Source organism: Amphiura filiformis, chromosome 8 (assembly GCF_039555335.1).
Source record: "Amphiura filiformis chromosome 8, Afil_fr2py, whole genome shotgun sequence".
Taxonomy (NCBI): Eukaryota; Metazoa; Echinodermata; class Ophiuroidea; order Amphilepidida; family Amphiuridae; genus Amphiura; species Amphiura filiformis.
In genome coordinates, this window is record NC_092635.1 from 18,444,979 (window position 1) to 18,460,136 (window position 15,158).

A 15,158-nucleotide genomic window follows, 5' to 3' on the forward strand; every position below is an offset into this window, starting at 1 on the left:
GGAATTTCCCCCCTGGCAAAAATTGCCTATTTGGGCCCCTGCCCCCTAGTGCAAGGAAAAAGGAGGGAGAAAGAGGAAATCCAATAAGCCTGGCAAAAATAGTCTAGATGGGTATTTTTAAGGAACATTGACACAGTTCTTATATTTTCATTTATTATATTCTTTACTTTTTCACTTTCATTTGACACATATAACTTCTTGGCTTTTGAGATATGAAAAGGATATGAATATCATTAACCCGGGTCTTAAGAGGAGTGTCACCCCCCGGTGTGGAAAATATTGTTACTATATTCTTCTATTTTTTTCTCTTTCATTTAACACTACACAGGGAGCAAAATACATCTTGTGATTGTATCACAACATAAACCAAACACCTGGTCCTCCATCCAGGGCTCTCCATTTGTTTCCCCATTTTAATGATGTAATTACTATTTTCATAGTAGAGGGCAGTGTCCGAATTAAGGAAATAAAAAGGGTTGCCCCACGGACAACCAGGTTGTAATTTCTGGTTGTCCACCAAAGTTTTTGGTTGTCCGTAAGCTGCCACAATCTGAAACAACTACATGTGACCAATAAATTGGAGTGAGTGTAGTCAATTTATGAACAATTACTCTTAAATATTTAAACAATTCATCAGTTGTGTCAGGTTTGAGCAAACTAACATGCTGAAAAAGTGACTTTTGGCTGTAGATCTTTGGTTGTCCGCCGGACAACTAGAGCACTATTTTGGGTTGTCCGGTGCATGTTTTGGTTGTCCCGGGCGAACGGACAACCAAAATTTCTACAGGCACAGGCACTACATTCAACTTCATCACACATCCTCTTTCCTTTACATATTAATGTATGGGATGCCTAGGATGGGATGCTTTGTCAAACCTACTTAGCAGGGATCATGTAAATATAACATTATTTTGCGCAATCACGTTTACATGCATCAAGTATCATAGGGTTCCAAGTTTTAAGGAAAGACTACTTTTACACAAGGTTCTTTCCACACTCAAGAAAATAGGAAAAAAAAAATTATTTGTCCAGGTAAAAAAATTTCTAACAAAATATTGCCAGCTATCAACATTGAATAATTTGAACTCAACTTTACTGGACATTTATTCAATATTCAGTAAATTTTACTAAATGTTTGTGCTGTTTCCTTTTTCACTCATTATGTGTAATCGTTTTTCAGAGTGTAAGGAAAAAATATTTGCCCTTTATAAAATACATGTACAAATCCTATTTAGAGGTCCTTCAACCAAAGTCACATACACTGTACACTGTGCTTAAGCTAGGCTATTACAGTTACAATGCATACACCCCCAATGGAAGACATAACCTTATCAATCTCCCACACAGGGGGTGTAGATTTCAAATGGAGTCACACATTCAGTTAACCCCATTTGAAATATGGTACATGCCCTGTGCGGAAGATTAAGGCCATGTCTTCCATGGGGGTGTGAGGATCTCATCTGGAATAGCCCAATATAACTCAATATATCCCAAATCATAAATTGAGATGTTGCACAAAGATTTAATAATTCATTGTTATATCATCCGTACATCAATCATATATTCAAAATGTCTTTTGATATTTTATCATCAAAATTCATAGATTTGGATGACAATCTGGATATCTCTAGAAAGGGTATGCTAAAATATTTAGAGCAAGACATATGGGATGTTATGAGTGATATGGTTGGGGATATGTGATGGAAAAAAATTCCAGTCAAAATCAATTCTGGCACTTCTTGATGAAACCAGTGCCAATTTCAAAATGCAACATAATACTAATCAGAAAACAAATGACATTTCTTGATATTTCCCAGACGACGGTGGACTACATTATTCACTGTGGCAACAGCCAATATCGTAAACAAAACAGACAATATGATGGCAACACTGCCTGGACATTGGACGCCCCGTGCCGAGTTGTGTTTTTAGCTCTATTGGCCCGTTACAGAAAAAAAAATGCACAAAATATATTTCTCAGTGAATGTATAAATTTTCACATAAAAATAAATATTTTGGGATTCAAAATGAATGTGAAGAAAAAAAAATTATAGCCGGGAGTGAGCAGGACTCGATCTCGGGACTCTATGCACCGCAGGCGACAACGTTTACCATTACACCATGCGCGCTAACCGTGATACACAATGGGGGAAAATTTTAGGTATATATCATAAACATACCGTGCGTTATTCATACAAAACATTAAAAAAACAGTACTTACAATGAGGTTCACTGGCGAACCTCAACGGATTTAGACTGATAAAATAGTGCTTAATAACATACGTACAGTTTTGGAATAATTTGAGACATTTTTGTGTTTACGTGTAAAACCAATGACGACGTCAAAATTCAGCCAATCTTGGCCGGCCCCCCCCTGATATTTCCACAAGGGGAATGATTCGGATGTCACTAATATCTTTTTTGAGATATTGGCAAAAACAAGTGTTCAAATTCTTTTGCTATCTCCATGTATGGGCTGTTTTTTAATTTTTTAAATGTTGGCCTCTGGACAAAATTTTTGAACAAAAGGAGGAAAAATTATTTAAACCAAAAAATTATAAAAAAATTTACTTTCTATGGTACAATCTATTTTATTTTATATAATTTTTCATGCATGTATACATTTTACCAGTAGATGAATCAATGTATATATTTTCCTTACAGTTGATGAATTGCTGGATGTTTTTCCTTTAAAAATAGTATAATTCTGAAAGCACAATAGATCATTACCTGACATCTTCATAATACTTTTAACCCTAACAGGGGCTATAAAAGGCACAAGCATAAAGGGACCCACAAGTATCCCATGTGATCTAATTGCGTAATCATCCGACAACATATGTACGCACAAATGTTTGGGCCGCAAAATATGTACGCACCAGTGGCTTGCTATCCCAGGTCTTGCACCTGTCAGGTCCATTATCAGGTTCAAACCGGAGAAGAGAAAAGACCTTTTCTCTTCATCTCTTGCTTCTTTCCCTGGGCTTCTTCCCCTTCACCATAATGTTACACACATTTATAATACCATAAAAACTCCATAGTTAGCATATGTGCTTACTATCGAGCGCTTTTGAGCTAATGGGGCCGAGACACAAATGTGCAAATATTTTCTTGTTCGTAGATAACTATGTGTATCCATGATTTGCTCAAAACCCTTTACACATTAATATGCTCTTCATGTTCAAGTTTGCATATTTGAAAAGCGCTTAATAGTAAGCACATATTATGCTAAACTATATAAAGTTTTTATGGTATAGGGTAAAGCCACGATTTCTCCGTGATACGGAAAAATGGAAAAATTCACGTAATTCGGGGTTTGCCACAAAATAGTAAAAAACTGTATAAAATGTCTACCTTTTGTGTTGATTTGCAAAACAAAACAAAGAAAAGTGATTATTTGGCAGTAATCAACCATTTAACAATCCATTTTAGCATTAATTCTAGGCCTACTACAGTAAAAGGTAATACAAAATACACTTATAAAACATGTTTGTTTTCACTTTTCAGTGCTTTATATTGGAAAACGGAAAATCACAGAATTTTTTGTAATTTTTTTTTAATTCTCTTAGAATTGAGTCAGGTCGACATACCTCGCCAAAAACTTTAATTGAAGACAGACTTTGTGTTCATTGTGACGCAAATAAGATTGAAGATGAATATCATTTTGTTATGGAGTGTGGTCTATACAATGAACAACGTTTGCACTTCCTTTCTGACATGAATAACATGTTACACTGTAATGATATGTCATTCAATGACATATTCTTGTTGATTATGGGTGCTTCAGATTATGATGTTCTGAAAATAGTAACCAATTTCGTTCAATCATGTTTTGATGTTAGATCTGGTAAAGTATGAGTATTTCTTGAGATATTTACTTCTTATAGTTTATATACATGTAGGTATATTGTACAAGTTTGTGTTATTGTCTTAATTGTTGATTATACCATAATGTTTGGTGATTGTCAATAAACTCTTCTTCTGTAACACGGAATTTTGATTTTGTAACACTTCACTCATGTTTATGTGGTGGGCGGCAATGTAACATGCATTTTGAGTGCACTACAAGTAACTGGTCCCAATTTAGGCTAACCAAACATTGAACTTGAGTGAACTTTTGGGAAGTATGCACCTGCAGCCTCCTCATCCTGAACATCACTCAACATAAGGTGGTCTTGCTCAACTCCCTGCTGGCTTGACCTAGGTCAAGTCCACAATCATGTACATCTTCACATGGTTGATGGGATTTACACCCCTACTGATGCTCAACAATACATGCCTGTCATAGCTAATCAGGTCTGTGATTGGTGCAAAGTTTGCCTGATCTCCCAGCAGGGTTAATCCATTTCACACCCCTAGGGGTGTTTCACTCATTTCTTTCGCCTGTGGCCAAGTTCATAAACGAAACCGAAGTTTAGTGATTGTTTCAAATACAAAATCTCCAGTAAACAGGGATTGCAGTGTAAAATATCCTTGAAATGTAACTTAAAACTGTATTTTATTTTGATAAAAAACTTGAAACAAAACATTTCCCATCCAATTATAAAGTACAGAAATGCTCCCATATCACCCAATTTTCACATGTTGAAATGATGTTGTAACATTACACCACAAGATAATATTCTTTGACACATGGTCCATTTCACTTTACTGATTAAATATGATACACAAAAAGATAACAAAATCAAATTTATATCAAATTAGCGTTGACATTTCTAAAATGACATATATTTAAGTACATTGGACATTTTTTTAAAAATATTGTTATTATTTATTACATGAAATAGATATCTGTTAGCTTCTGTTATACATATTTGGTGAAGTAACATTTGTCGCAATAATTCTGGTATACCCTGCGCACAAGTATAACCTTAACCTATAAAAACCCTAACCCTAACCCTAAATCCTAACCCTAAAAAATAGGGTGCACAGGGTAAACCAGAATTGTATTGAAAACACAGGGTGCGCAAGGTAAACCTGAATTGTACCCATTTGTCATCCATCCAGATGGGATGTTAAATCTTGTCCTGCGAAGATGATCTAAAAAGGTTCTGCAAATGCTAGAAAGAACCCTTTTAGACATAAAAAAAACACGAAAATGTTGTGGAGATGCCAAAAAGAACCATTTTAGGGTTCATGTTCATTTTCAATAGAACCCTGTTACTCTGTTCTCTTAAGGTGCCCGGTATGTAGAACCATTTTTTCTAAGAGTGTGTAAATAAATAAATATCTTCATAGTTATATTCTGCTGTTCTTCAACTACAAAATTTCTTATTTTTGTTTGTCTGTTGGTTATTATAGCAGAGCAGAATAAACCTTTAAACTGAACTGTATGCAGTAAACAAACAAAATATTTAATTTTTGTGTCATCCAGTATGGTAAAACCTGTAACATCCACTGGCAACCTATAACTAACGCATCCAAGCATGTTAAAAGCACATAATCACTTGTATACCAGCTATCACTATATTTAGTCATGTTGTAACATACACCACTAGATGAAATATTTAAACGCATGGCTCATTTCGCTTCAGATATCATACTTCAGTTAAAAAATATATCAAAATTTAAATCTAACCAACAGATTTGTAAAAAGTCTATACATTATAATGCTTCTTATAATGAAGATCAACCTGCCAACTTCGCCAATGTTGTCTGTTTCTGTACTTAGGCCTACACCTATACAATGCAAGCACACATATTGGGGGGCTTTGGGGTATCAGCCCCCCAAAAAAATTGGTCAACCTTTTGGGATGTTGAAGGAGGCGGCAAAATTGCACCTTTTCTCCAGCCCCCGGGTAGGAGAGGCCTGGGTAAACCACTGCAATGCAAAAATAGACCTGATCTGCTATTTATAACTTTCTGCAAATAGAGCAAACTGGCAAAAACCTGGCACATGAGAGCTTGTGCATAAACACATACATGTAAATAATATCTACTTGAATGTGTGCCAGCGAATCCATCTCACCATCTCAATTTCTAGTCAAATCAAGAAATCATCATCATCATGATATAAAACATTCTTTCTCACATACAGCTACACCATGTGAAATGGAAAGTGATATTTGATCAAATACTGATATGAGATTTTAAACTTTTTGAGGGACTAGAGAGATTATGAAAGCATGGGGTAACCCACTGCACTGATTCTCCCAGATCAGCTGTGTTTTTGCTGAACCATGAAATTTTATCAGCCTATATTAGTGTATGTTACTTACTTACTTGCTTACTTACTTACCAACCTTTTGGTCTGAAATGGACATATCTTTAAATGCCACAAAGGTAAGAACCCCCAAGTGGTGTCAAATGAAAGTGGAAGATGTAAAGAATATAATAAAAATATTTGCCCATCCGGGGGTGGCACTCATAATAAGCCTGGCCTGGGTCAATATTCATATTTTGGGTCCTTTTCATATCTCAAAATGCTAAGAGGGTATGACCCCCGAGTGGAATCAAATGAAAGAGAAAAATTGAAGAATAGAATAAACATAATTTTCCTACCAGGGGTGACACTCCTCATTAGACCTGGGTCAATATCTTTTTTGTGATGAAGGTTTTTAATAAAAGATTTAGCCCTTTTCAATGCCCTCTTCATTCTGACAATGAGAGCATATACACCTGAAATATGCTGGCCTGCATCCTGAAAAAAGCCATGGTTTGCAACAAAAAATATGAATAAATGAATAAATTAATCAACTAAATAAATACATAAATAGGTGAAGAAGATCGAATGTGTGGTGAAACCCTGGGTGAAACCAGGTGATTGACACAAAGAAAACAAGGTAATAATAATTTTTTTTTTGCCATGCTTTGTTCTGAAGCGCACAAAGGAAAGTAAAACTATAAGTTGTGGAATATGGGTCACATAGCTACGGAATTAAACAGGATTATGGCTGAGTAGGCCTATAATTGACAGCATCAGTGATCTCTGCCAAATTATCATGATTTAGTGAAAGATAGACCCATACTATAATAATTCTCATATGGGAAATTTTGCTGAACCATGAAATGGTCTCAGCCTATATTAGTCTATCTTACTTCCTTACTTACTTACTCAGCAACCTTTTGATATGGACATATCTCGAAATGCCAAGAAGGTATGACTTCCCCCCCCCACACACACACACCCCCACACAAATTTGGCTGGGGAGCATAATGCAATCAGTAAAACAAATATGCCAAAAAAATATGTTTGAAAATAAATATGAAATGTATTTAAAAAGATCATATACGAGGGGGTATCAAAAGGTTTTAGAAATCGCCCAGAAGTGAAAGAGCTATATCAATGAAATTTTGTCAGTGCAATCACTGGTCCTTATGTACACTATGATACAAAAATGGTCTCATAAGAATGTTCACTTTGTTTACAGGCGCTAGATGTCAGTACCTGCCTATGTAACCGCATAACCGCAAAATGGAGAAAATTGAGGCATGTAGCATGATTAAGTTCCATTTTAAGGGTTACAGTGCCCAAAAAATCTGTGATGAAATAAAAAATCATTTTCTAAAAAGCAACAGTGACAATATCACAATCACCACCGAAGATAACTTTCATTTCATCATCGATTTTCTAGGCACTGCAACCCTTCAAATGCAGGATCTTAATAACGCTGCTTGCCTCAATTTTCTCAATCTTGCAGTTTATGCGCAGTAACTGGGGCAGCAGGTTATTAGCATCTAGCATCGCCTGTAAAAAAAGTAAACATTCTTATGAGACCATTTTTGGACCATAGTGTACATAAGGACCAGTGATTGCACTGACAAAATTTCATTAATATAGCTCTTTCACTTCTGGGCGATTTCTAAAACTTTTTGATACCCCCTCGTATTATGGCTTTAAAATAATTTTAAAAAACAGAACCCAGAAAAAAATGGCTTTTCCCACAACAAATGGTTCAATTTGCTTGATTGCAGGGCTTGATTGAATCAAAAATAAATATTAACATGATATTAAAATGAACACATAAATTAACCAAGAATAAAGTAAAAGAGTGTTCGACTCATCTTCTTTGTTTTCTTTAAATAAAACCTGAATCAATCACATAGAGCAGTACTGCACTACAAAGCATTATACACAACAAAATACGCACACCTAGTGCCCTGGTAAATAGGATTATTGAGCGGATTTTCATTCTTGGTTTTGTTTTTAATGGAATACACGCTAGTACTAGTAATTTGTTTTGATGAAATGCAAAAAGATCTAGGCTGCATAATTAGAACAAAGGACAATGCATATATCATATTGAAAAGAAGAAAAAAATATGCGCATATTCACCAGAGGCATCACACGTTTAATCCTATTTAAAGCTATAATGTACGATCTTGTTAAGGACTCGGGTAAAGAATAATAATAATAAACAAATTAATGCAAATCGTACATTTATATTAGCAATATTATAAGATTCTGACTTTAGAAGGCCTTGGGTGCTTTATTTTTGACAAAATCTGAGACATTTATGATAATAAAATCTTGACATTTCACCTGAATTCAGCCAATCAGATTCGCCGATACATACATTCACAATCTAGGTGCTAAATGTGTTCTTTCATTTTACCTCATTTGTTTGGTTCATAAATTAAAGGGTGCATGGTGAAAACTAACATTTTGCGATAAAAAAATATTTTTAAAAATTTCAGAAAAACACCATGTTTACAAATTCACAACAAGAAAACTGTATAATCTCAATAGACATGGTTTTGCAGTGTACTCTTAGTCTTACTACTCCTTGATTTGGTAAAACAAGAAAATCTGTAATACAGCACCTCAATATCAAAGCCAAAACTCTCCTGACTAAACAGGTAAGTGCTTGCCTGGATTTGCTTTCATAAAAATATCGGGTAAATTGAGTCCCATTGATTCACACTTTTGGCAAACTTATATCCCCCTAAATAATGCACTAATATGCAGCCATAATAATCATCAGTTTTCATGACTACACAGCACTGAAGATGCTGAGATCCAGCCTACTAATAGATTAACAACCATGCTCTCACATCACGGACAAAAATTGACTAAACAGTTTCTAACTAATGCGACAATATTACAAACATCCCAAGGGGTAGTAGAGTACCAGACAGACATTCAAATCAACCTATAGGCTAACTGATAATTGACTATCAGACCGTCAATGCTAAATATAATATCATCATAACATTTATGGAGGCCAGAAATGTAATAATATCGCCGCATCCAAACACTACCTATAGAAATGCGGAATCAACCGAGAGGTCATTTCAATCATTGGTTATTCAAAAAGCAAAATTAAACCAATCAAAAAAATTAATTGTTACAGTAAGCAGCGAACAATTAAATAAATCATGTGTTTTCTATTGTATTGGAGATTTGATTCCACTTGCAAGGTCTTAATCTTTTGATCTTATGATATAAAATATAAGCAGAACGGCATCTTTTTTTGGAATAAACTGGCCCAAGGCAACCTGCAGTTTGTTTCTCTTTTTTCTGGCTTTTTCAAAAAAAATTGCTTTAATTTTCACACATTTTTGATCATCATCACGGTTCAATTACCGAAATTGCTGGTAACTTACAGACACTATTAGTGATTTGCTATATCAGAAATCATAGCTGATCAGAAATCATAGCAACTGATAAGACAAAACACGATATAATAAAGGTAAACTGTCACATTAGTCAAGTTGGAGGAGTTTGTACGAACAAACACTTGTAGCTACACACAACTGAAGTGAGCTTCATATTTGTCACCACTACCATTTCTTCCTTTTGACAATAATTATTATTCTTATAAAAAGAACACATTTTATAACAATTTTTATGAATAATCATTCCCTTTTAAACAATTTCTAAAAAAATGTTTTTACTTCTTGGCAGAGATCCCTGATAGTACCTTTAAGTGAAGTGGTTTACCCTTTACAGTTAAACTGTGACTTTGCAGTAAATATGCATATCGACTTCTCAGTGTCAGAAGTGGGTAAGTGTAATAGCTGCCCTGTGAACATTTGGCAATTTATGCACAGTATACTGTACTCATCTACACATGGCAGCTATTTGCACTTACTCACTTCTGGCACTGAGCAGTCAATATTTTGTACAATTACATTATGCATCTATTTGATATATACCAAAAGCTTCTCCTAATTTAAATAATTATATATACATCCACGCAGACATCGTTACTGTGCACGTTGGATTGTACAGTAAGGATGTACACATTGGAGTGACAGATTTGGGGTTAAATCGCAAAGGCTTGCATTATCATTTTTATACATAAATTGCAATCATGTGAAGATGATTAAAATGTGGTCTATCTGGTAATATTAACATACTTTCTTTCCTTGTGCATTGAAAGGATTTGGAAATTTTACTTTTTTGCCATCTTCACATGATATTCAAACACACTTATTACTAACAAGTTTATTTAAATTTCTAACCTGTAAAAAGCAAAAGTGAATAAAGTATGAAACCTCCATTTTTAACTTTATCATGAAGGAGCAGGCCGAGGCGCTCAAAGCTGTATGGGTTATAAGCACAGGTCAAGTCTTAATAGCATTTTTTAATTTCATGGTACTTGAAAAAGTGTAAAAAACAAGTCATAGACTATTTATCATAGAATGGAAAATGTGATTTCTATAAATCAGGAGCCCTACATTTGTTAGTTGTCACAATCTTTATTTGGTTCATTTCACTCGGAGGCTGGCTTCTAATGTTGGAAGTCTGCTTCACAATCACATACTGCCTCTAGTCTTAGTATTAAAGCAATCACTACTAAAGGCAAAATATAAATTTCTCAATCATGAGAGGATGTACCTTCTGCGTACTGTTGCGTCAGCATACTTTTTGTTGAATACCATGATGATAGTGCGACCGAACCTCAACCTCGCCTAATGACGACCGTATTTGAAATGTGATTGGTCAATTCTCAAATGATGAGCTTGGTCCATAAGCATGTGGTCTTGCGTAGTACGCTCGGTGCAAATACTAGTATATCTGCATACCCAAGTTGGCTCTCATGATCGAGAATTATAATATATTACCTATAGTAGCAGAAGATATATTGTGAAACTTGCTATGTTGAATCTTTTGCTGTCCTCTGTTCCCTTGCTTCCTCTAGCAATTTGCGGAGGGAGGGGATGCTGAGTGAGGGAATAGTCCGGGGGAATATGGTAGACTCATGTAACCATCTTAGACTTGACTTAATATGACTAGACAACTCAGAATTGATTTTCATTGGCCTAATGCTCCTTCCATGCATGGTTCATGCAAATAATCATCACGATGACTTCCGTTGCATACCAACACATCTGCAATGCTAATGGCATCACCTTCTATACCAATGACTACCAGCATTGATGATGACCTTTATGTGACACTCTACCTGAACTTATTATCAGTCAACATCAAGGTCAACCACTAGCTAATTACATCCAGCCTGACATATTACCACATAATATAAGAGAAACATATTATAATGATGGGCTGATGGTGAGATTTCATGGGAAATCTTTTTCTTCTGATTGTACCGGGGAAGAGGATGGGATGGTCCCATCCAACCTCATCCCCACTTTTTATCCATTAAAATTGGGATTTTGGTATCAGTGGAAGGTCCATAAGTTTTCTTGTTGATCCTGTTAAGAGAATTTTTATTAGGATTTTGTAAGCTAAAATGTGTCCAAAGTTGACAGTCACTCTAATATAAACCAGTAGAGGAAGAGAAGAGGATGCCAAAGAATAAGAGGAAGAGACAGGAAGAATTCTGAGAATATAACTTTATATAAATTTAACACTGCGCAAGGATATGGCATGCAGGTGAGTATTGAACAGTGACATGGCCAAGGGGTGACTGAAGGGATTTTTAGACAAAAACGCATGTGTTGCGCATTTTTTAGATACTAGTAGGCAGTTGCGTTAATTCCTCTCGCATGCGCATCAAAACTCCAGACATAGTCTTTGTCATTTTCCACATTGCAACTGAAGAGTGTGAATGGGTCAAACCATCTATACGAAACAGATTTGTATTGCTATGTGCTAATTTCACAAGTATAAATAAATAAATAAATAAATAAATAAATAAATAAATAAAAAACAAATAATAAATTGGGTATAAATAAACAAACAAATAATAAATTGGTAAATAGATAAATAAACAAATAAATAACAAACAAATGATGGTAAAAAAATTTTTCTGGCAAATAGAGAAAAAAATTATAGATAAAAAGAGCTCTGAATTGGTAGAAATTAATTAAAGATTAGTGATGTAAAGAGACAATGTAAAGAGACATCTGCTGCTCATCATGCAAGAGGCCTTCAACTGAAATGTGGAATATTTTACAGTCAGTCTACTCTGAAGTACAAGGTACCGACGCGGACTTACGCATTGTGCCGACTTTGAAGGCACGCATACCTGCAGCACTACGCACTGTTAACGCGCTGTATACGCGCGCGTTGTCACTTTGTACTTCAGAGTGGACAAACTGTAGTCTAAATTGATCCACATCTTATCAACAAAATCTAGATTAGAATAGGCATATGTGCATTCTAAGCCATGGTAATATAGCATGTGTATACTGTCTTAACAGGATTTGAATTAGAATATAAGAAGTAGCTTTTGTTTCAAAACCAGAACCTTGAACTTCAGAACAACATTTTGTGGCAAAAAGAAATGGAACACATTTCCCTATTGTTATAATATGTTCTAGCCAGCCCACAAAGATACAATATCATTAAGAAATAACAGGCTACCACAAAGACTGCCAGCCCATATTGTGTTCACTCAATAGTCACCCATCTGCCACAACACAAAAGCCATATTTTACTGGCGTGTTCGTCTGCACGTTCATTTGTATTATCCATATTCATCAAGCGATAACAATTATTAATAAAAATCCACACAGGCACGGTACAGGGTAACTTTATATTAATATTTCCATAAATCACTCCATTTATTTTATTTACTTCCAAATTATAATCACAAGCAAAATGGCCAGAAATATGCGATGACTTTTGAGATGAAGTAAATTAATTATGACTAAGTAAAAACTACTACTAAATTTTTTTAAATAAAGATGAGATGAATGCCAGCAGCAAAGGGCAACATTTCTCTTCCCCATAGCAAAATAAACCATATGGATATACGTTTGCCATAAAAATGAGATAAAAATTAATGAAACCCAAAATGTTGGATACTTTATTTAAGCAGAATATTTTTTTTATTGTATACCTGTTTTAATTCATCTAATTGCTTTGATTTAGAACAATATAAATATAACACTAAGTCTTTTACAAAGACTTGTGATCATAAAATTGATATTTTTATACATAAGTATTCAACATATATTTATGATAAATATATTATTTTACCCACTTTATAATTAATCAAATTAAATTCATAATCATATTAATTCCCTTGGTTTATTAGATCAGATTATTATCCTTTTAATTAGACCACTTTAAAAATCCCTTAATTATTTCATGAGGTCAGAAGTTTATACTCAAGGTTTTCCTTCATATCAACCAAGATAGTGAACAAAACAGCACATTAAAATTAAGTACCACTCTTTTGTACTCATATTCAGTCATATATAAATTGCTGTTAAACAAAGAACAAAATACATGTTTAATTTGCCTCTGCTTCTATTGTTATCAATGTGGAAGTGTTTTGTTCTAAGTAAGGCTTTTATTTCCCGTCACCTTGGTGGCTTTCATGCTGCATGTTTAATTTTCATTTGTGATATGCCTACGGTGGTGTTTGCTTGCCGATTTGTCCCTGGTCGACTCAGGGTGTGGTGTCTCCCACCCATTGCGTCCATTCCACGCCTCTGGGTTTCCATGGATTGACCACTGGCACCTTCTCTGATCCAGCAGTGAATCAGGAGTAATTGGTCAGATTGACGGATGGACAGGCGGACGGATGAATGGCATGGTATGTCCTGCAGCAAACAATGGAAAGATAAACAAAAGAATGTCATGTAAATAAGAGTATTTTGCATTTTACATCAACATATTCACGAACATGTCACTGATATAATCAACTTGATCAATCAATCAATCAATCAATCAATCAATCAATCAATCAATCAATCAATGTGCTTTTCTTTGGGCTCAAGATTATGCCAACAACACTATAATGACAGGTATAATTGATGAAAATAGTTTTGGTGAAAATGGGATGCAATGGGTCTAAGCTTTATATATCATGGGTTGATTGCCATACAAAATAATCATAATTTAGGAGAGAAAATAATGTCAAATGTAGAAGAATTATTCATCAAATAGCAGTTTAGCTTAAACAAAAGAAAAGTGATTTAAAAAGTAAATTAACATTAATTTTCTTGGATGGGGGTTTGTGATAATAGTGCCATAAACCTATAATGAAGCTTTTTTAATGTATCCGAATAACTGTATGTAGTTCTTGTCCTGGCATCTCCCATACCATGCGGTAAAGGGAAACCCCAAACATTGAGGCTTTGATATCAAGTTCCCACGTTAAGACACTACAAATTGGTTATATCCTATAAGATATCAATAATCACTTAACTCTAACCAATAATGACTATTACAGCTTATTGACCGCTATATAACCACAACATGATTTTTTGTCTCAACACTGTATTGTTGTCATTGATCACTGATGCTTAGGCCATACATACATCCACCAACATCGTTATCATTTGCCCAGATGATGCCATTTCTGAGCCATACTGATATTTTTACGGTTATCATTGATGTAAACACTGGAATGATTTTGGTATAAATTCATAAAATCACTAATTATGTAATTTATATACAGAATACAACAGATGCTAACTAAGAAACAATCATTATTAGCTAGCAATTGTATATTTGATAACCAACCATTTTGAATTCTATTCTTTTATGATGGTTGCAAAAGTTGTTCCACAACAAAAATTTCAACCGCAAATGGGATATTCAATAACCAAACAGTCATTGCACTTCTGATGGGCTGTACATGTACAGGAAGTGCATTGAGGTAACACCCCCACAATCTTACAATTGTGCCAGACTCAAGTCTTATTCCAAATATGGAAACCTTGTCCTTTTAACCTGTAGTCAATGTACTTAGTCTCATTACAAGTCTTTGACAACATTTCTTTTGTTGTCACCGTAATTGTAGTTAATCGTTTCCGAAGATTTTTTGTGATTAAATTAAGCCGTAGTATTCTTA

At 34.7% G+C, this 15,158-nt stretch overlaps 1 protein-coding gene across 1 annotated transcript in view; it reads right to left on the reverse strand.

Annotated features, from left to right (window-relative positions):
* Nucleotides 1-13,052: 13,052 nt before the first annotated feature.
* The window catches only part of LOC140159445 (conserved oligomeric Golgi complex subunit 1-like), a 177,214-nt gene continuing 175,108 nt past the window's right edge, over nucleotides 13,053-15,158 (reverse strand). Inside the window, exon 28 of the mRNA XM_072182923.1 lies at nucleotides 13,053-13,902. The gene's annotated coding sequence lies outside the window, so the exon portion shown is untranslated. The remainder of the gene's footprint in view (nucleotides 13,903-15,158) is intronic.